Raw genomic sequence first — 23,538 nt, forward strand, 5'->3', positions numbered from 1 at the left:
GCCAAGTTTTTTTTACATAATGTTTGTAAAGAGCTGCAACCCTTTCACCATGTTCCATATGACATCTTGAGTAATAAATATTCTCAGTCATATCGTAGGATTCCACTAGTAAAAGAATCTTTCAAATCGGTCCAGTACTTTTTGATTTTCAACACAAACAAACAATCATCTTATTACTGAAGATAACCACAACATCAAATAACAAGTATTGCTGGCTATTTCGTGCGGTCAGACAAAAGGCGTATATTTACGTAAGTCAACCGGTACCGGGCGAAAGCCGCAAAAACCTAAGATGTGTGCATATGTAATACTTAACGGTGAACTTTAGGCGATGGACTAAAATGTCCCGTAAACCTATTTCTTCCTATCTATTTCACAAATTATTTTATTAAATGCTTTTCTAAGCGACATATAAGTTTATCATTATAATAATACTATAAATTAGGAGAAAAATAAGATTAAATAAATGAAGGCAAGGAATGAATGTGTCTACGGTGACGCAGCTCGTCTGGCACTCGGTGCGGAAGTTGGTGGTGTCGCCCCAACGAAAGTAATAAGCAATAAATTTTATATGATAAGGTGGCACCCGGTGCGGACCGCCCTTGCTACTTGACTGGGTCTGCTACTTTTCCTTAGGAAGGCCGCCTGTTGTATCCTAAATAATTTATGTTACTTTTTAAGTATCCAAATAAGTATGTTTGTGCTTTTGTTAGAACTTTCCTATAGGTCTGTTTGAAATTCTATGAAACTAAATCATATTACGGTGATCCTACTTTATTTATATTATAAATGTCAGAAAGACAATTATAAAGTTTAATGAAAATTAGGTCACTAATTCGGCACTATCACTATCACTAACACTTCTTATATACTATCTATCTTAGTATGTTAAGTTAAAAGGCGAAACGAAGATGTATCGAACTTCGGGTGAGATGTAAAGCGTCTAAGGGTAAGAAGAGTTTAAAATAATATTAAGCGCAAACCATGATTACTGTACGTCAAAATCCAATACATTTTTGACGTACTGGAGTCAGACTCGCGCGAAGTCTCGTTACTGAATCTTACCCTAAAACTGTAGAGTTAAAAAATACACTTATTCATCTAGGTAACTGTCAAGAATGATATTTACTGCTATTTTTAAAATGAAGAGGGTAGAACCGACGAGAAGAATTGGCAACAAATATTCTGTCCTTCTTTTAAATTTCATCGTACTCCAAAAACTTCCCAACATAAGTCTGGAAAATAAAATTCGTATAAAATAAAATTGAATTGATATAACACTATTGTAGAATGTAATTATACGTTTATTGACATTACTTATATTTGCAGGTACATAATTTGTTCGGCGCATGACACTACGATCATCGCGTGCGCAAGATAATAAAGAAGGTATTTCTATTGATTATTTTAAGGAATATTTTCACGTTATGAATGTGAAAACTTTATGAAACAGTATGCCTATACTAATATTAAAAGAGGAAACATTCGTATTTTAGTATGTATGTCTGTAATGTTTTCACACAAAAACTGCTGGACCGATTTCAAAAATTCTTACAGCATTAGAGAGCTGGTTCACTAACTGATATAGGTAATATTTAAAATAAGGGACTCCTAATAAAAATGCAATACCCAAGATGTGAAAAAAATTTCTATTAAAAATCTGACCTCGCGTGTGCTTTGGAAAATAGATGATAAAATAATATACATTTGCAGACAAAACATAAGCGAGAATGCGAAAGACGAAACGAAGGGCATTTCCGTTTGATTGTGATTGGCTAGAAGCTTCTTTATTTCCTTTTTCTAAATCGTAGGGACGCGTACGCTTACCTGAGACTGCAAAGAGAGTGAGAAAGACTGATGAAGAGTTATTAGGTTCTCGCTACTGTGCGTACCCATTAAACCCCACGGCGCCACCAGCAATAGCGAAGCAACAGTGTCGCCATGTCCAATTCATCAAAGCCACTATGATGACCAATCATTCTTCTTCATCTCAATTCTCTGGTCCAACACGCGTAAACAGTCCATTTTACATCTTTCGTGTCAATACGGGTTTTGTCATAGGATTGACATTTCAACATTTTATACTATATGAGGCAGGATATTTTTTTATATAAACGAAAACGATGAAAATCTGATTGACAAAGATTTCAAAAAAAAATAAATATACAAACTTTTTGTAATTCTAATGTTCACAGATTTGATAAAAGAAGCCTTAGAAAACATTGTAGTTACTATGTTATTTCAAAATGCAATTTCGATAACAAACGTTATACGTGACATTAAAGTATGTCAGACATATGGAATTCTGTGTATATTTTAAAATGTTGCTTAGTATTATGAAAAAACCATTGTGTTATTTATTTATTTATCAACACTTCGATTAAAAACACCATATTTTGGTGTTTTTAAACCATATTTATTTATTCATACTGTTTCTTTGTACTGTTACGAAACACGTGTTTTAAATATAAAAATACTAGAATATACAATTTGAACATAGTTATCGATTTTCATGCCACCTAGACCTAACTTTACGAGGTAGAATTCAGGTGTCGGTGTGCGCGCGCATTGTAAAAATTCACTCTCATCATTTTTTTCCATCGCGCCAAAAGAAGTATAACTTCAATAATACTCCTTTAGCATATTCCACTATAGCTGAGGTTACATATACTCGTAAAGGCGTTTAATAACAATATAACAATAATTGCTTTGATATACAAATTGATACTAAAGAAAGGCGTATCTATTGAACCACTAACATATTAGCTAAACAAGTACTCGAACAGCTTGCATAACCTAATCATGTTTATTGAAAGTGAAATTTGATTACAAATTGATGAAATGGTTCATTGGAGGAGTATCAGGTATCTACACACTTTTAATTTGTTATATATTCAAGTGTTATATATAAAAAGGTTTTATAATTTCGTGTAATAACTCGATTGTATTAACGTCGTTAATTATTTGGGATGTTGGTAGAAGAGGATTTTTTTAATTAGGCAAATCAAAAAATTTGAATATAAGAAAAAGTATCTAATCAATAAAAACTGTCATGCCATTTTAAACTTGAGACAAACGACATACGAGAATTTCATCTAATATATAAAATTGTCGTCGCGGTGTTTATAGTTCAACTCCTCCGAAATGGCGTGTTTTTCTCATGAAATTTGGTATTGAGTATGTCTGAGAATCGGACATAAGCAACGCAAGCCTTCGTGTATTCAGTATTTAATTAGAGTTATTTTTAGGTACCGCTACAATTGTATTTTAGATTTAGTGACAAGACCTTACATCTTTAATTCTAATAGACAAATTTTGACAGCTGGTTGTCGACTTTGACAGATGACAATTCGAAAATGTTAATCTGTATACATTGTGCCGTTAAACATTTTGCATTCTGCATATTTATAGAAGAATTAATTAAGTAGTTGATCTCAGATATTTTATTTGTATTGTAAAAAGGTTGTATAGAAAAATCTATAGAGATCTGAAATATTAATATTTTCCTATTAATTAAATATGTAAAAATAAAACACGTAATGAATAATAATTGTGCATTAAAAACCGATACACGTAAAACAAAAGATGTTTAATTTTGTTTTATTAAGCATTTGCGTGATTGCTTCATTGTATTGTGTAACTTAAACATGTTCAAAGTCAAATATAACGTCATATTGACAATATTTTGTGATGTTTTTTCAGACACCACAGTAGACACAATTTTGTGTACACAGTATATAAAAAAATTATAAATGTACTTTTCGTGGTTTTTGAGGATATACATTTAATTAATGCACGCAGTTATGGTTATGAATAACTTTAAATCTGTAACAGTATTATACTTACGATATTTTTATTTAATAGTTGAAATATACTTGATAAATATATGTATATTTAATATATTTTAAATATTTTATAGTTGAGTTACTGTTCTGTTCCTTTACTTAGGCGACCTTGTATAGCGAATCAACACTATCATATAATTCACTGGTCGCGTCGGTCATAGATATTTATAGTCTTATTATAAGGTTAAACCTAGAACCGGGTGTCGTCTATGACGGTTTTTGTTATTAATCTCTTTAATATTAAACTGGTTATTAGCATGAGAATCACATTGAATCTGTATTATAATCAACTCCCAAACTTTAGCAAAAATTTATTACAAAAAAACATCTTATAGTATTTATTTGGGAGACATTACATACAACTATAATATATATTTGCGCGTTTTCGGCTAAAGAAATCTCTCTGTCACTCTTTGAAGACACTCTCCTTAAAGCCTCAGCTAGCATCGGAATACTGGGCATTGACATATTGAATGAGGTTTTATTTCGCGGTCATTTAGAAGAAAATGATAAATTAGCCTTTAAGAAGGTTGGTGTGCTCCCCTTCACTCCGGGCCACCACTTGCAACTCATGAAGCACAAATTCGGCCTCACTTGGAGAACTGTTCTCACCTCCAGGCTGGAGCTCTCCTGTACTCCTTCCGCTTGACCGTATTCAATGAACATCTGATTAAACAACACAACGAACAATCACCTACTGAACATGTCTGTATTAAATACTTTACAATTGTCATATACACTTAGTTCTCATTGCAATCCGTAAGTAACATTCCTTAAATCATTTCATACATATCCGAGCCTTATAGAAGGGATTATTTGTAAATAGTAGATATAGATTATATGTAATACAGTATCGTAATGTTTACTAGGCAAGCCGGTGCACCGAGCTGACCGCATTCCTATCAAATGCCCGCGGAACCTACACTCCCTTCTATTTGACCATTAACACATATCCTTTGCATATACTTTTCATAAAATGCATTAATTTCATATAAATATAAATTTTAGTTCTTTTTTAACGTGGTATTATAAAATTTTCGAATTATGGCATATTTCCATAAAGACGCATTCGACTACATTTTTGTTATTATATTGCGAAATTAAAGAGCAGTCTTATTGCAGTGAAATGAAGTTCTCATCGAGTCTCTTTCTATAAAAGCGTTAATACAGTTTGACAGAAAGACACCACAGTAGCTAAAAGAGTGCAATGACTGTCTTGAAAATCTATATTATATGTAATCCTATAGTTGACAAATAAATACAAAGGCAAAACATTTTTCACTTAAAGATTTACTTCTAATTGGCGGGGAATATGAGCTCTTATTAGTTGCTAGTGCAATTGTAAGCTAACTAAAATTACCTACGTAATAATACATTTGTAATAAGTGAAAGTGTAAATTTATAATAGTTTTAATTTGAAACAAGATAAAATATAAATTAATCAAAACCATTTCATTTCAACATATTTGTCGTATCAGGCAAATCTTTTCTCAAACTTTTGACTCATTTGGTTGTCATTTTTGACAGCACCCAAATGCAGGCTTAGTTTAACACTGAACGTTTCGGAATGTATAAATTGTAAAATTTATAAATTGTATTCAATAGCTGCGTAGTATCAATGTCATTAACCCACTTATTGACAAAACATCTAACAATGGCCTATTCTCGCCCCTTTTCATTGAAGCTTTATAAATGTTTATAAATAGTTGTCAATTTCCGTATCCTACAATGTAATAATAGAGTATATAAAAATCTATGTTATTTTGTAATGATTTAACCATATGCCATGTCAATCGTGACATTGTCATTTAGGTGTCAATGTCAACACTCTGTTAATTACTGAATATTCGTTATAATTTATCTATCTCAATCTTGTATAGGTATTGCAAGATTTAAATAGTTTCCATTTATAATTTTAAGTTGAATTATAGTTTGTGAGAGTGAAAATATTTTCCGTGACTTAAATGGGTTCATGCTTAATAAGTACATCTTTCTAAGTATTCTAGTTATGTCGTCTAAGTTTGAAGTTATTTCTAAGCGTCTTTATCATAGAAGAATAATATCGGGAGAAAACCGGAGTGCTTTTGACCCAATTCGTCAAGCACTGAAGGCTGATTAATTACTTGACACTTAAGAAAAATTACAGAAGTCTGAGGATGAGTCCTTGCGGTTGCAGAGCTACTGATTTTTCTTACCTACATGTATCTTCTTTTTTGCCTTTCGATAGATATATTTCGGCTAGTGCTCATTGTATTATTAGACTTCATTAAAAACCTGATACCTACTTTAGATTTTCCTACCGGAAAATATTTTCTATTAATTCTACAATACAATCGCATTAGAAAATAGACGCGTTCTCATAAATATAATGTCAAGATTTACTTTCAGCAAGGTTTTAATTGGAACTGCTTGGAATTAGCTTTAACACGAACTTTTGCGGCAAACGCCGTATTAACTTTGAAGTAATTGATACGTGAACCGAGGTTTAATTATATTTTAACAGGTTTTTGGAATCGTTTTTGGTTTACGTGAAAACGATGGAAGAACATCTCTTCAAGTGCTCTAATTATTATTATAATTACTTAAAACTTGTACGTAAAATATGTGTTAAATTAAAATCGTGTTTATGCATATTAAACACATATTTACATCAACATTTCTAGAACAATTAAGTAAAAAACAATTGAATGCATCAATTTAAAAAAAAATACAAAAGTTAGAGGTACCTTAACAGACATCTCCAGCGGATCCAGAGTATCGATAAATTAATAAATACACATGTTCATCTGTTCCTATTTTAAGGTTGCTAGACATAAATTAGCTTTTCTTATAATTTAAAATAATAAGTAATACTTTACATAAAATATGTGATAACTAAGTAATAATACCTTTAAATAAATGACAACTATTTTCAGGCATCGTACAGGCTTTGTGCAGTACGACGCATATACGGTAATAGAAAATGTGAAACTTCACATTACTGCTTTTGCCATTGCCCTACTCTATTAGAAAATCTTCTCACAAACGTCTATAAGATCATACATTTACTAGGAAAGCCTTACTCATGTATTCTGAGGGTAAAACTCGCGATTTAGCGTGCATGACACATGACATGACGCGTATGTCAAAAACAAATACGTTTTTGACGTTTACGACATATGACATGTACGGTCTAAGTCTGTATTTTGATCTCATAGATAAGTAGAGTTACGTCAGACGCAGGATCTTATCAACATTTTAAGCCACACAATCGGCATTAATAAATACATGATTAATATTGATTGAAAATTATACTCTCAGCGTCCCCTAACAGAAACGTTACTCTTTCTTATATGTATGAGAAGATTTAATACAAAATGTCCCTGTAATGTAACATTTAAATATCAAATTAACATGTGACCCTCAACTTCCTGAGGTCGATCGGAAACGAAACTTGTTTTAATATTCATTAACAATATAACTACACCACACAGAGGAATCAACATCACATATCAAGATCCGAAGGGTCTGTTTCACAATGTCCAGATAAGTTACAAATAAGCTATTTATTACTTATTGGTAGGATAAACAGTATTTTTGCGTTTCACGACTGTCGCATAGCGCTATTTGTCATGAAATGCGAAGTATCTTATTCGGAAGTTTTATCTTTCGAATAATTTATGAGTTGAATAGCTATTTGGTACTTTATCCATACATTGTGGAACAGGCCGTTAATCTAAGTTTTTAGTCAAAGGAAGCTTCACATATATCAAGTAATTTCATTTTGATATTAATTGAAAATATGAAAACTTTAAAATTAATTATTATTAATTAAAAAACGTTTTCCGGTTGACAACCAGTTCGAGCCCCAGGTGTTTTTTGGTAAAGGAAATTCTATTTGCGGACTCATAAGCCACACTACTCACACCATCCTTCAGTTAAAAGAATCGGGTTTCTACTAAAACACCGCTTGAGTATATCCCGCCAGCCAGGGAAGCTAGGTAGCGTATTTTTAAAAATGGAACGACAAATACCTGTAGCTATACCTTAATTAATATACATACTCAATGTATGTTGTGTGTGTTTGACTGATATGTTTTTAAGATGAGTTTACTTACTTGCAATAAAATATTAGTGTGTAGATGTTATTCATCTAAACACTAAGATTTTATTGCAAGATTGATAAATCCTGCTTCTAACTAAAGCAATTGTAATAATAATAACTATTAAAAAATACACAACAAATGAGTGTTAATTTTGTCAATATACTGTTAATCTACGTTGGTTATTATATTTCCGTTACTTTGTGATCTGTAGTATGGACCCCTGTTGGGTAAATCCTCTTGAACTTTCCATTTGGATATGTTCATAGCTTCCTCGTCGGTATGTATGTCGGCTCATCGCCTTCGTGGTCTTGCCATGTAATTTATTCCTGGAATTCGATGGACTGGCTGGAGGCTGATGGCGGGGCAGCGGGTGGCATTGGCGGTCCATCTTTTAACACCTGGCGAGATTCTATTACTAAGCCACGAAAGAAGTAGTTACATATATATATAGAAGCTATGAATAGATCCAATTGAAAAGTTCAGGATGGATGCCTTTACCCAACAGGGGTCCGTACTACAGATCACAAAGTAACTAATAATATTATATATATATAGTATATAGTTTGAGCTTTTATGTCGAAATAAATATGACGAACGACACATACTCATTCGTATTGACTTTTTACATAAGAAAGTTCCGGTGAGCGAGACGTCTGAGCTCGTTTTCCTTTAGCAATCAGACCGGACTTTGCTTAATGAGCTAAGCGGATTGACCCGCGCTAAATGCCTGCATTACAATGTCGATGCATACTAATAAATGCGAAAGTCTATTAATTTAAATCTATTCATTCCTCACACATTTATAGATTAGTCCTTGAACTCAGAAGTGATTTTAAGACATTGTCAAAGAATAAAAAAATGTAGAAAACAAGTGCATTTATAATCTACATTTTTTTTAATTTTTTAATTATATTAAATTATTTTGCATGCTATTTCAAGAATATTTCTGTTTTCGTTTGTGCTTCATCATATAAATTCAAGACCAAAAAGGTTTATTATTATATCTATCATTAAAGATTATTATTATATATATCTAGCAGTATAGAGCAGTGTTGGCCTAGTGGCATCCGCGTGCGGTAGGTTCGATCCCCGGCTGTGCATCAATGGACTTTCTTTCTATGTGCGCATTTAACATTTTCTCGAACGGTAAAGAAAATATCTTGAGGAAACCGACATGTATGACCCAAAAAGTCGACGACGTGTGTCAGGCACTGGAGGCTGATCACCTACTTGCTTGATTAAGTAATCTGAGGCCAATATCTAAAGAGGTTGTAGCGCCACTGATTTATTTATTTTTATTATATATATACATCATATATATATGTGCCTAACTTTCATCACAATAAATATTCAAGTGAATCTAAAATAGTATCGTATCTGCACACAAAACAGGTTCTATATTGAACATGAATAAATATAGCATATAATAAATCTCGTTGCTAAAATCGTTCGTGTTACTAACAAGTCTAGATATAGACCACAAATACACGAAAAATTCGTGGAAAATATCGTGTGTTGCTTTGTATTTCAGCTATTTTAGCACCAGTACGAAACGTTGTGTTGCGTGATTGCGAACATTAAGCACACGCTAGGTAGTCGATATGTTCTATTTGGTATTTTTTAATTATTTATATCGATTTTATGTAGGAAATAAAGTGTGGGATTTGAAGAACAGTGTTTATTGTATTGTTTTTATACAGGAATTGTTGTTGTGCATTAATTTAAAGTGTATTGCTTCTTAAAAAGTAGTGATTAATATAGTATTAAGAAATTCGATATTTTATTCAGTAGGTTTGATTTGTGGAATGCAATTTGCAATTCGTTTGCTAGTTTTTTTTCCCAAATTATTATCAGTCCGTCTTGTACGAGCTGTTGATTAATTAACTTTTATCAAAGCAAGGAACTGTTCGCATTTATAAGTACTGCTAAACGTACAAATCAATCTTGCGAATTTTCTAAGGTAAGGAAAATTGTCTCTCTCTAGGAATTTTTTGTAGAACATTTTTGATGTGTCGCCCCGCCCGTAAGTATCTAATTTAATATATTTTTTTAAATTGAGTTTTTCAAAATGTCTCGCGGGCCGGTAGTGGCCCATGTATAATATAGGACCGCGGAGCTCTGCAACATATAAAACAAAAGTTTCTACTTTTTCGAAGTCGTTCAAAAATATACGAAACACATTGGTAGATCTGTGCATCCCGTTATGAATCTCATACATTTGGGTTTATGTAATACAGTGAAAGTGTTTAATACGGAATTCTAGTTATAATTGCGTCATAAGTAAAAGGTGTATGTGGGAATCTTTGTCTACAATTCGATTTAATAATTACCTCTATAATGTAGAATATAACTTCTGGTTATACCGGATATCGGATGTACGAAAAAAAAGTTATTTACACTAGTTAAGTTCGGCGGTTGTGGTATGATATCTTCAAATGTATGTTTCCAAATATATCGAAGCCAAGATTCTGGTGATACACTCGAAGACTGTGGAAACGGTTTGCATCCTGTGTTGGAGGAAGATGATAAACTGAATGAATTTTTTGATACTGTCTTGGAGAATAGTTTGTATCGCATATTGTCTAAAAAACCGTCATCATTGTTGCCACCGTGTAAACAGCGTCTCCATTTAATTTAAAAAAATATAGAGGAACATCTTCAGAAAGGGATCCTCTACAATATTTTTCTGACATAGTTTTTTTATAAAATCTAAAGAAAAAAGGAAATTATTAAGGAAAATAGGATTTTTGCACTTTTTTACTAATAACTTACATACACAGTAATAATTCTAGGCACAGCGATTTGCTACAAAATGTGTCTTTACAAATTTTATGTACAATGGATAATTTAGGAGATATAGCCAAAAACGTACTTTTCACCCCTTTTTCCAAGATGGCGGCCGGGGGACAAGGGCGTCAAGCCCACACACTTGAGGTTAAGCTTGTATGTACCCCCTACATGTTCCATAAATAAAATTAGTCTAGCAAATGTTCAGCAAATCAATTGCTATATTATTCTTTTGGCGCGTTAGGGAAAAATGAGAGTGATTTTTTACGATACGCACGCACACTGTCACAAAAAACCGACCCTGAAGTTAGCTATAGTCAACAATATAGTTTTTTCTATTCTTATACTACAAAGGTAGAATAAGGCTTAATATAATTTTTTTAAACAGATTTTTATCTTTTTATGTCAAAGAACTGTAAGTTCTTACGCGTGTACATAAGTACACACATGTTTTTTAAATGGCTGATTCCAATTTTTTTCAAATCTTCATCTTCAAGTTGATATTTTTCACAATAGTATTTTTGTTTTGTATTGCTTAACAAAGTAATCTGTTTTGGATTTGTGTATTGTCTAAGTGTTTTATTAAGTAATACCTATATATCTATATTGTATATAAGGCTTTTTATCATAAGAAATTGTATGTTGGTAGTAAAAAACATACTATGTCATTAAATTTAAATATTCATTCAAATATTACAGACAAAAGCCCGTATCATATTATAAGTTCCGCGTTACACTGATTGTTCCGTAAATCGCCGATACATACGAGTAATTGAACTGTCTGTCTCACGCGAATGCGATGATGGAATATAGGTATAAGGAGCCAAGCTTAGCCGAGGTCATTGAACTTTTGACAACGTGTGTTAAAGTCACTTTCTTCTATTTTAGAATCAATGGAAAAACGAACACTATTTAAGCCCTGACTTGTTTAAGCTATCGCGAAATATGCTTTGTAGGAGTATAAAGAATATCAATAGTGCTAGATAATGTATTATGAGTACACCCCATATACGCCCACTACATACACTTTCACACCAACTTTAATCTTTTTTTTTTTACTTTTTTGTTATGTACTGCATCTTTTGCTTTATATATTCGGTTTTGTCTACGAATATACGTAGGTAAACGAACTTTGTACAATACAAATACGATTGTTTTAGTAAGTGATTCGTTATTCGTTTAGCGTGATTCCAGTTTTAAGTAATAAAAAATACAATGAAACCATGCAACTTTGGTATTAGCCACTATACTCTTACATGTTACTCTGTCAAATTGAGTTTATGCTGTAATGAAAAGAGGTGATCTATACTTTATAAGAATAAGGATCTTTTAATCTTAGCACAAAACAAGTAAGAGATTCTCAAATTCATTACGCGGCTGATAAAGCTTTTAAACATGTACAAAAGACATTTTGTTTGAAATGTCTCTCAAAATTAACTAAAATTAAATAAAAACATGGATCGCGCATCGCGAAAGTGAAAGGGTCGAATCGGCAACCTTTGATCTATTGAATTGATGCGCAATTTTGATTTTTGTTAGAGATTCAATCAATCGAGACATCACTTTACGTGACCAACTCGATGATTGCCGAATTTACGTTACACAGAGTGTTCTAAAAATAAAATAAAAAACAGGGCTGATACGACCTGGGGTCAGATTTCTGTATCTGTTTTGCGATCCTTTTTTTAAATTTATGTGTCTGGCATGCGCATCGAAGGAATACCTATTAACCGTCCGGGGTTCAAACGCAATTTATTGAATAGGCACCGGCAAATTCTTGAGCATTAAACAAGGGAGTGGGGGGAAAGTTTGCGCATCGTATCGCCGGACACAAACGTCAACTCATTTACCAATCACGCGCTTGACACGTCACTCTAACGCCCCAAGTAATACCTAAAAATCGCTTCTGCTCAGGCAAGGACTGTTGTAAAAGGTGTTTGCCGGTATCTGTACAGCTGGTGCCTGACGTATTTCCGGTCCAATTCGACTTAGGTTCCTTCAAGAAAAGTGAGCACCAGTTCTTATAAGCCACGCACTTGCGAGCTTTCTGGCTATGTGAGTGTCCGTGGGTCATGTGACATAGGTGTACCATATCAGGAGAGCCTCCTTGCCCGTTGGCCCCATTAAAAACTACTATAACTGATCGTCTCTTGTTTTTACTATGTAACAAATAAAAAAGATCTTAGTAAATGAAAACAAGACAAGACCTTCAGTATATTATTTTCAAAACAAGGTATTAGAACATACAGTAGTCCCAGCTAAATAACGTATCTCCACGTCCACGTTACTACCCTGTTGATAAAATAATACAGTTGTTAAATAACGATTGAATGCCCCAGGAGCCCTTTCACTTTCTTGTGGGGTTTAGTTCCATACTTTCACGGTTAAAGCGGGAAAGATGAAAGAGAATTTGTGAACTTTTTGGATTACAAATTATTATCAGCAACAATTAGGCTCTGATATTCGGAAGCAAGTGCTACAGTATAGTCCGCGCAAATAATCTATCTCTTTTTACAAAGCGTAATCACAATTTGACGGAAAGAGACGAAATAATACTTAAATTCAAAGAACTCGCACAGTTTTTATGAATAAGAGGGTTACCTATACACTTCAGTTCAAATATTTATGGCTGCTCAGCAAAACAAACAATGTTATGCGATTAAAAAGAGTGGGGGATGGCTTTTTGCCAGTTCTTCTCGCCCGTTCACACTTCACCATCTTGACTTGCGAACTGGTAGTAAATATAAAATATAATCAATTTTACATCATTTCTGTTACCGAGTACAAAATGTAATGTTATTATGAATAAAGTTAATTTCAGTTATATTATATCCAATGAGAAGCCGCCATGTTGGATTTATTGCAATTGCTCCGGAGAAATTATTGTTATGAGATGTTCCTACCAAGTACAACATAGTAAGCTAATTTAATGTAAGCCGTAGCATATATTAGTTTTACCAAATGTATTTTTTTATGTTACAGCCTTATTAAAAAAAATCAAATAAATAATTTATCACAATTAAACGTTCTATGATTAACACTATCACGCTCCTCGCCCACATTACCAGCAATTTATATGCATTTGATAACAACCGGTAATAAAGCCGTCTCGTCTCCATCTATGGACACGTATATTAATAATCGATTGACCTGACCGACGCGAGCGCAGCGTGCGCACACGAGTTTTTGCTGCCCGAGGCGCTTCAGAGAAATGAAAGCCGAAGCAACCTGCCACCGCTTCCGCCACACACGGAACTAGCCTCCGTACGGATAAAATTTATTACTCAATTTCGTCTAAATTATCTGCAATCAACATAGATAATAAAATGTCACCATGAAAGAAAAACGTTTAAGATGCATCTTGATGTTGCCATATAAAAAGTAAGCGATCGCACTATAAGCGTGAGTTATTGATGAGGAACAGGATATCCAAAGATCCTTTATGTTCCGTTGACCTAAATACCCAAACCTGTTTTTATATATACCAACTAATAAAAGGCCCGCCACACACTTACGAGCCCTCTGGCAATGTGAGTGTCTATGGGCGGTGATATCACTTAAAAATAAAACACAAAAAATAGCTAAGCAATTATGAATTAATGTAAATTTCCAAAATAGAAAAAAAAGTTATTCCAAAAGTCCTTTTTGAACGGATGGAAAGGAACGGATATGGGTAAGATAGAGAAGTTGAATTTAGCATATTATTTTCTGAACACAGGATTCATCCAGAAATATTTTTTTATAATAAATCAAGATTGTTTAATTAGAGTTTAATTATTTATAATATATTAAAGTTAATAAAATGATGCCGTGTCTATCAGTACGTATGAAAACGATCAACTCTATCGTACTCACCAATAAATAGTAATTTTACATTCATCTGCATTTGTTATATATGTATTGTCAGAGAGTTCGGAATTAATCTTGCTACAATCCACTATTGTAAATTATTAATATCAGCAGTGTTGGCCTAGTGGCTTTAGCGTACGTCCTTTAAGTCGTAGGTCCATCTCTGGCTGTGCACCAATGGACATCACACATGGAAAACATCGTGAGGAAACCGTCTTGCCTTAGACCCAAAAAGTCGACCACACCTATGCTTACTTACTAAATTTATTTGATCATAGAACAGATACAGAAATCTTAAAAGGTTCTTGATAATTTATTTTATATTATTTTATAGTATTCTAAGTGAGTATTAAGTTTTATTGTTAAACTACCCAGAGAAAATGTAGTTTCAATGAATAGAATTTAATCCGGCACCTTCAGGCAGGTGCCTTGAAACCAATACCTGTCCTCTTTACTCATATTAAATTACTCTTTTCAGGTCACCGGCTGCGGTTGAGCCCTAGGCGCCGCGAGTAACAGACTATGTAAGTTGATTTAGATATGACATATCAAAAACACGGGACACATTGTATACAAACTTTTTGCTCTTCCAACTTCAGATATATTTGTTTCTCTAAGTATTTAAATACTTTTTTATTTTAAATGATATGCTCTGCTTTGGTATAGAAAAGAGATAATGTAATTTTCTTTCGTAAATAAACTATTTCATTTATTTATATATTCATACTATAAGCCGGCAACGCGGCCACAAAAATGGATGGATGGATAAATGGATGGACGTAGGCTCCTTTGGCCCACTCATCTGGAAATAAAGATTATTATTCTTATTATACTCTTCTATAAAAAAACTGATTTATATTATTTACCGTAAATATTTAATTACTTGGCATTATTTAATGCCAGGTAAATTTTCTTTAAAAGATGTACTTCTTGTTATGAATGCGTGCTTATTTATTCATCAGTTATCATCACGTTCACAGATTATGAAAAGACAATCAAAGATTTCTGAATACGGTTTTGGTACGATTTCAAAATATCGTTTGAAATTCGAATTTGTTCGCGATCGTGACAGCTCAGTGTGAAATTTTGAGATGTGTAAATTGTCAGTGAAATCACTGACGAAATGACGTTTCATAAAGTTTGGTGTAGATCAGGTATTTCGTGATATTGATTGTACTTATTATAAAAATGCTGTTTAATAGAAAGAAATCAGTCATTTACATAAATTACACAGAATTGTGTCATATCAGAGTCCGTACTTCGCGCTAAGCGTGACTCCTTAACATCAAATTGTATTGGATTTTTACATACAGGAGTCAATGTTCGAAATACGTCTCTCTTCTGAATGTAACCCTGAAACATTCCGATTACCACTAAATTTTCTTCAGTTTCGATTACTTTATTGCAGTTGCCTTAGGTTGATATCACAGTTGTCATTAAAGAACTTGGAAAAAAACAATAGTTTTCAAGTGAAGAAACTATAGTCGGTATGAAAAAAACGTCCATTGGTGCACAGCCGCGAATTGAACCTACGACCTCAGGGATTAGAATAGCACGCTGATTGTCCGTATTTTAGAAAACCGGTGTTTGAAATAGTTTAGAATAGTGTAACAATTACGCCATATTCATCTTTTAAATGTAGGTATGTATAGTAATGAAGTAACAAAAATATTGTCATAAAAATTCTAATAATGCTCATTATCAAAGTTACGCAAAGGTGTAACCATTAGGTAATAATATAGGTCACATTTTCATTATTAACGCAACAAAAAATTATTACAAAACAATGGAGAAAAAATAACATTTTTAATTATGGACACTCCTTTAAATCTCCATAGATTGACAATGACACACGGATTACGTTGGACATAAACAAAAGAGTTCACACACTGACGTTTGACTTACCATAGTTATTGTTCGAGATGAAATCGGCTTTCTGTCCCACACTTTCATTAAGTAAACAATAAAAAGTTTTCTAGTTTATCAGATTTCTAAGTTCAAATATTTGTGCGATTAGTTTGATAATATATAATTAAATAATAGTAGGTCGCGTGGCTTGAATTTTTATCTAGGTATTATGTCATTTAAATACTTATCTCTGTCATAATTTAGACTATCTGTATGTATGACAATTACAAAACATACGTCAATAAGATACCTCTTTTGTGTTTTGAAAATTGGTTAAAAGGTAAATTTACAAAAACATTCTTACATAATAATATTAAGTTTTATAAATTTGTCTTCCGTATTTGCTTAATAATGACTGTCCGAAATTTATTAATTCATATGGAAACATTTACCATTTTTTCTTAAAATGAAACATTACTTCTGAAATATATTAATCGTATATTATATATTTGTTTATTAGTAAATTACATTCAAATATACAGTATTTACAATTTTCTTAACCTACATGGTTAATATAAAAATAATACTTTGGTCTCTGTGGTAGTGTTCCTTTAATGCTCTGCTATTCGTTGAGCGAGGAAAGCACTCTGTGATCACCGGTACTATATGAAAGAAAAACTAGTATTCCAAACCTACACAAGACTATAATTATACATATAACTACTTATGTTATTTTTTATAAGAACTAGGTAAAAACATTTTTAAAGTATTTTTAATTGTAGAATTATCGCTGTAGGTAGGTACTAGGTACTATTGTGTAGTTATGTGGGAAATATATAAATATTGGTTAGACTGACGTGATTAAACGTTTTTAATACATATTTAGAAATTATTAACTAAATAATACCAATTTGACAGAAAACAAAAACCGTGTTACATATACGCCATGGTTTGTGCATGCGTACCTATAGTGCGTTGTCTTTTGGCGGTCAATTTAAATAAAATTTGTATTTAATCGAATAGTAGTTATGCAAATACATAATATGTTATGGACTGAATATTTTAAGTATTCGTGTATAGATTCGGGACGTTAAATATTATCTATATGGGTTCTTGTTTATATACGAGCTTTATAAAATTAATAATTTAACCTTGAAGTGATGCAACACATAATGAGTTCTATGCAATTAATTGTGTCATTGTTTTGCCTTAACATCCCCATCAATATATTCTTTTGTTTGTCTCGTTATTTTAAAGAAGCCTGCCATTAATTAAGGTAAAATGACTCGACTGATGTTCGATAAAAATACTATTGCAAAAATAATAAAAAAATACAATTTTAATAATTTATTTTTTATTACTTGAAATTTGTTTCATGACAGTTTTAATTAAAAGATGTAGTTTCCTTCTTGTTTCTATGACTAAATGACATGTTAACATTATATTACCTACAAGAAATTATAATGTGTTATAATTTAAATAAATCCAAGATATAAGTTTTAGCTGGTCATTATTTTTAATTGGATTTGGCGATTTTTATATCTTCCTCATATTCATGTTACTTTCGATTAAATAATTTAGCTAATTACGTAAGCTTCCTCATATAATTGTGACTCTTATATAAGACATTACATATAATTTACATTTTATTTAAACATGACATATATATATAAACTGGCTGAGTCTATCGTGAATTATTGCATCTCTTCTTGGGGCGGTGCCCGAAAGACACATATTATAAAAATAGAAAGAGCACAGCGTACTTTACTAAAAGTTATTAAATTTAAGCCATTCAGATACCCGACATCCGATCTTTACGCAGAATGCGACGTCCTAACAATCAGACAGCTATATATTAAAAATATAGTTATCCAACAACATCAAAAATTAATTTATGATGAAGCCATCGCTAGTAGACGTACACATGGAGTCTGTCCCACAATACAAACAAAAACAAGCTATATCCAAAAATTTCAATGCTATACAGGCCCCATGTTGTATAATAAGCTTAATAAAATACTAAATATTTATCCCCTTAATACCTATCAATGCAAAAAAAAACTAGAAGAATGGCTAAAAACGCGAAAATATAATGAAGTAGAAGACTAGTTTCTTAATATAAAGTAATAAAATTAGGTTTTTAATTTTTTCTTTTTCAATTTCTTACTTCAGACTTAATAATAATATATTGTTGTAATTTAATATAAAAATACAATCTTTATAATAAATGTTAGTTTCCATACTAAACAACGATACTAACTTCATCTCATATCCGAGTTCACTCATTCACAAGATTTAAAGTAAAAATATTTTGTCGAATTTCACACTTACACCAATCTAACTAACTACAACAATTATTTCAATTTGATTCCACCTCCATTTGGTTAAATGACCAATTTCTTGATGACACTGGAAGAAACTAGCGTTTAAGGTACAGGCTAGGCCTAGTTTAAACGCTAGTGCTCATAGATGTATATTATATATAAGGTTGACCACAATGAATGTTGTAATATATGTAATGTAGTATTTGTTTTTGGGTCAAATAAAGAAACTTTTTATTTATTATTTATTTTATATACAACACATACAGACGATGTTCAGTTAAAAATTGGCGCCTTTTCGGGAGTATGTTTCGAGCTCATTTGTTTTTTAGACAAGTAGGAGACCAGCCTTCTGTCACTACGCCGACTGTTCGGTCTAAATCTTTCCCCCGATCTTTTCCTTTACACTAAGAGCGGGTTTTAAATGCCCACACAGAAAGCAGAAGCAGAAGAAACAGACGCTTCTAGATGTTGTTCATGATTTCATCTTCGTTCTATATAATGTGCTTTTAACTATCAATTTAGCAAGCGTCTAATAGATTACCTTATTGAATGCACGGAACATGTAAAATTATTACTAAACCAATTACTTCCCACGATATCTTAAACAAATGCTCATTCAATACTCATTATGCATACCGCTTCCTGAATACCATTCCTGTAATACAATCTCACGGGGTCATGTCGGCATCCCTCTTGCAATGCGTAAAATATCATAAGAGCATTATGTAATGCCTTAAAACGTTACCGCATTACGCTTTGTGGGAACGGACCACGGACCACACAGTTGGCGGGAATTTGCTTACACTTTGACAGCTGACATTTCCTGTATCACAGCCATCAGTGTAATACATCATAGGCTATAGAATGTTATGACAGACCATAGATCCATTTAATGTAAATCGAATTCGATTTTCGAAGTGAATGCCTTTCCGGTTAATGTATTTGCACAGATTTCTAATGGTCACAGATTAAAATTCTAATATTTTTGATTACTCGGTAAGAAGTTTTATTTATCGGTTATTTCGGAGGTCGTAGGCTCAAACGTTGAAGGAAAATATAGTAAGGAAACTGGCTTTAAACCCAAAACTTCGAGGGTGTGTGTCAGGCGGAGGATGATCATCTACTTGCTTATTAGAGTAAAATAATGATAAAATAATTGCATACATCTGAGGCCAAGACCTAAAAAGATTGACGCGCCACAGATTTATTTATTTTTAAGCATAACACGCGCATAAAGGTTAACTTAGATAATTACTAACAATGTAAGTTTTAGCTCCCAAATACTAAAACAGTTCAACAATGTTGCTATTATATAAACCCATTAATACACCGTTGCACTTAATTACTGCTGCAAATGTACCGGCGGTATACATTTCACAGTAATTTATGTTCGCTCCTCTGTACAGGACCTCGTAAATAATGGTAACAGAAGCCTGCGTGCCGTGGGAGAGGCGCGATCCCACGCATCTTCTTAAACCCTAGTACCTTTGGAGAAATTTATATTCTAATTGCAAGTTCTATGCTTTCTTTAAACTAATATTTCTATATTTTCTCTTAAATTTTTTTTTAACTCTAACTTAAATTAACTGAATTAGTAACATATACGAATACGTTAGGTACTTATTGAGTTAATTTAGTTTAGTTTTTTCAAAAATGGAAGGGGAATGTCAAAAATATGTTGTTTGACATAATCAAATAATTACTTGTATTCTTTATAGAAGTAAAGTTATTTAAATAAAAAAAATATACTTCGACGAACTAATTTGAAAACATAATCTTAAACTCAGCCGTTTGCTGTATATGAATAACGAAAATACTAGAAAAGTCGTCATATTATCTAACTACACTGTGTTAGTGAGGTTATGGCAGCAAAAATAACAATTATTAATAAATAATGTAGTAAGACATAAACACAAACACACACATAAACACAACAATACGCACAGACCATTAATAACTTGACATTATATTTTATTATGGTTCGTAGTAATTCTTTGTTAATTATTACATAATTGGTTTTGTTATTGTTCTAAAACTAGTTAAAAATAAAAATTAATCAGTGATGCAACAACCTATTTAGGTCTTGGCCTCAGATTTATGTATCTGTTTTATGATCATTTTTCAATCTAATAGACAAGTAGATGATCATCCTCTGCCCGACACACGCCGTCATTTGGGACAAGCCGGTTGCCTCACGGTGTTTTCCTTCAACGTACAAGCGTGTGTTAAATGCGCAGATGGAAAGAAAGTTTATTCGTGCACAGCCGGGTAAGTAACCTACGACCTCAGGGATGAGAGTCGCACGCTTAAGCTACTAAGCCAATACTACTCTATATAAAAACTGTTGGCTACCTAAATAAAAATAGTTACAGTTCCGGCATTGAGAATGTCTATGGGTCTATGGTCTACGTTTGCGACCTGTTCTATAAAAAAAAAGATTAACACATTTGGTTTTAGAACGTTGTATTAAATAGTTCGAAATTTAAAATATTAGTTCGTGTAACATTAAATCAATCGTCGTAGCAATTAAGAGATTTCTAGAAAGTACTCGACTCATTTGCTGCGTATAACTCAGAAAGTAATGATCTTAGCTCCTTAACAAGACATGATATACGTCTGATTATTTTATACAATAGATTAAATTTGAGATACTGAATTCGTCTTTAGGTTTTTCTCTTATAACTTTTTTTTCCTTACAAAAAGAACGCTATTTTACATGTATTACAATTTAGCCTATACAATAATTATGGATATTATTGTAATATTATGTTGATTTAATTTTCTACAATACTAGTGTATAATTAAGGTTCATTAACAGACTTAGTTTATAATGTTTTGACACTATGTTCTTGTGTCATCTCTCATAACTAATGATAATTATATTTAAATGTTTATTTTAATCTGTAGTTAATATTACACGAGGAAAATCTATTTTTGAATGATTAACTAAAATTCAATAGGCTTTTAAAAATCATCATCATAAGAACGTTTTTTTTTAATGGTGAAAATGCAATTGTCGGGTACAACGCAGATACTGTGGAGTTGGTTCGCCAAAGGATTCAATGAACACCAGAAGAATGCTGTATTTTCCCTGAATAATATTTGCTATATTTATTTTAATTTATATATATCTTGACGTGCGAAGGACAGGTGACTGAATAAAAATATTAATAATATTAATATTATTAATATTAATATATCTTTTGAAATAAAGTGGTTTGATGAATGTTTTTAAAACATACATACATATAAACATAAAAGGGCGTCCCGCAGGCTTGTTTGCCTTGTATCATACAAAAAAGAAAAAATATCCCCTGGCCGCGACTGTATTAACGCGATAAACTCAAAATATAGCAACCATATTATTTGTAACGGCATAAATCTCAAAAGGAACTAGTTGGCGATGTCCCTAGCCATGGCATCTTGGTGAGGGCCCTTAGTGCCAAAAATGTATGTTGATTGACTGAATTATAACTATTGTTGAAGGGCTAAAAAAAATTAAATGCTAGCTAAACTTCGGGCGGATAATTAATATTCTATTGTTACGAAATAAAACAATATAATATTCGTTAAAGTAAATATACAAATTTAACATGAATTTACGAATTATTCATATGACTGTAATGACTATCCCCACTTTTACTTAGACGGGAAAGTAATATGATGTTATGATAATATTATTCAATTAGACTCTTGGACGGTAAGGTTGCCACGTTCTTTAATCAGTGACATTAATTCGGAGACAGTGATTTGTTTGTTACCATGGTTACGCCCATGGTAAACATGGCTTTCTTAATCCAAGTTTTACAGTTTGATGTTGTTTTTGTCAAAATATTTTTTTCTGTTTCCGAACGAAATCAATTAAATTTTTGACGGTTTTAAAAATAACGGTGACATTACATATACACGTCGGTAAAATATAATTCATTTATGTAGGTAGCTAGAAGTACACTAATTATGTACGTCTAGAGCGTACCAATTATTAATAGGCTGGCAACGCATTTATGATGTGGCAATACGTGTCCATGGGCGGCGGATATCATTTAACATAAAAAATACTGGTTCTAAATTTACTCCCAGTTCTAAACTTACTATTTCACATAATTCAAGGCAATAGAACGGGCAAGAAGAATTGGCTATAAACAATATTAAATGTATAATAATAACGTTTGTATAGTATATACTCGTTTAGACACAAACAACAAGACACAAATAACTTTATTAGACACAAAATACAATAATTGTTTCTATAAAGTAGAGTGCTCTGGCCCCCACACTAGGATTCCCTGTGTTGTGGGCAGCCAGTCTCTTCCTTTTACATCTAAACGTTACTTAATTAATTAATTTTACTTAACAAATTTATACCTTTTCTATTTTTTTACGATAAGAATGTTTTCTGTGTTAGTATATGACAGCTTAATAAGATATTTTTTGAGTTTTTTAGTGAAAGTATGAAGTGTGATTTTTGAAAAGTTAGTAATAATTTTATTTTTGATAAGGTGGTTAAAGATGAATGGACCTCGGAAGGAGAAAAAGCGTTGAGCGAAGAAAGTGCGTTTTTTAGGATGCTTATATAAAGGTTTGCGTTTGGTTAGATTTGGTGTAGGGGGTGTTTGTTTCCAAAAAAGCCTGCATATTGCCATTAAATAAAGTTGTCTTACAGTTAGGAGCCCTGCTTCGCTGTACAATTTTGAGGTTGAGTATCGGAAAGGTTTACTGAAGGATATTTTAAGAATGGCCCGTTGGGTGCGCTCAATTTTCAGCATCGAGGACAATGCCGCTCCACCCCATACCGATATG

General features: G+C 32.3%; 1 protein-coding gene across 2 annotated transcripts in view; it reads left to right on the forward strand.

The window, feature by feature from the left end:
- The window catches only part of LOC111001731, a 58,714-nt gene that overhangs the window by 14,112 nt on the left and 21,064 nt on the right, over positions 1-23,538 (forward strand). Inside the window, exons 2-3 of one of the 2 annotated variants that reach the window (XM_045631090.1) lie at positions 1,330-1,389; positions 15,045-15,090. The gene's annotated coding sequence lies outside the window, so the exon portion shown is untranslated. The remainder of the gene's footprint in view (positions 1-1,329; positions 1,390-15,044; positions 15,091-23,538) is intronic. The other variant, XM_045631091.1, reaches the window with a different exon arrangement.

This window comes from Pieris rapae, chromosome 14, assembly GCF_905147795.1.
Source record: "Pieris rapae chromosome 14, ilPieRapa1.1, whole genome shotgun sequence".
NCBI lineage: Eukaryota > Metazoa > Arthropoda > Insecta > Lepidoptera > Pieridae > Pieris > Pieris rapae.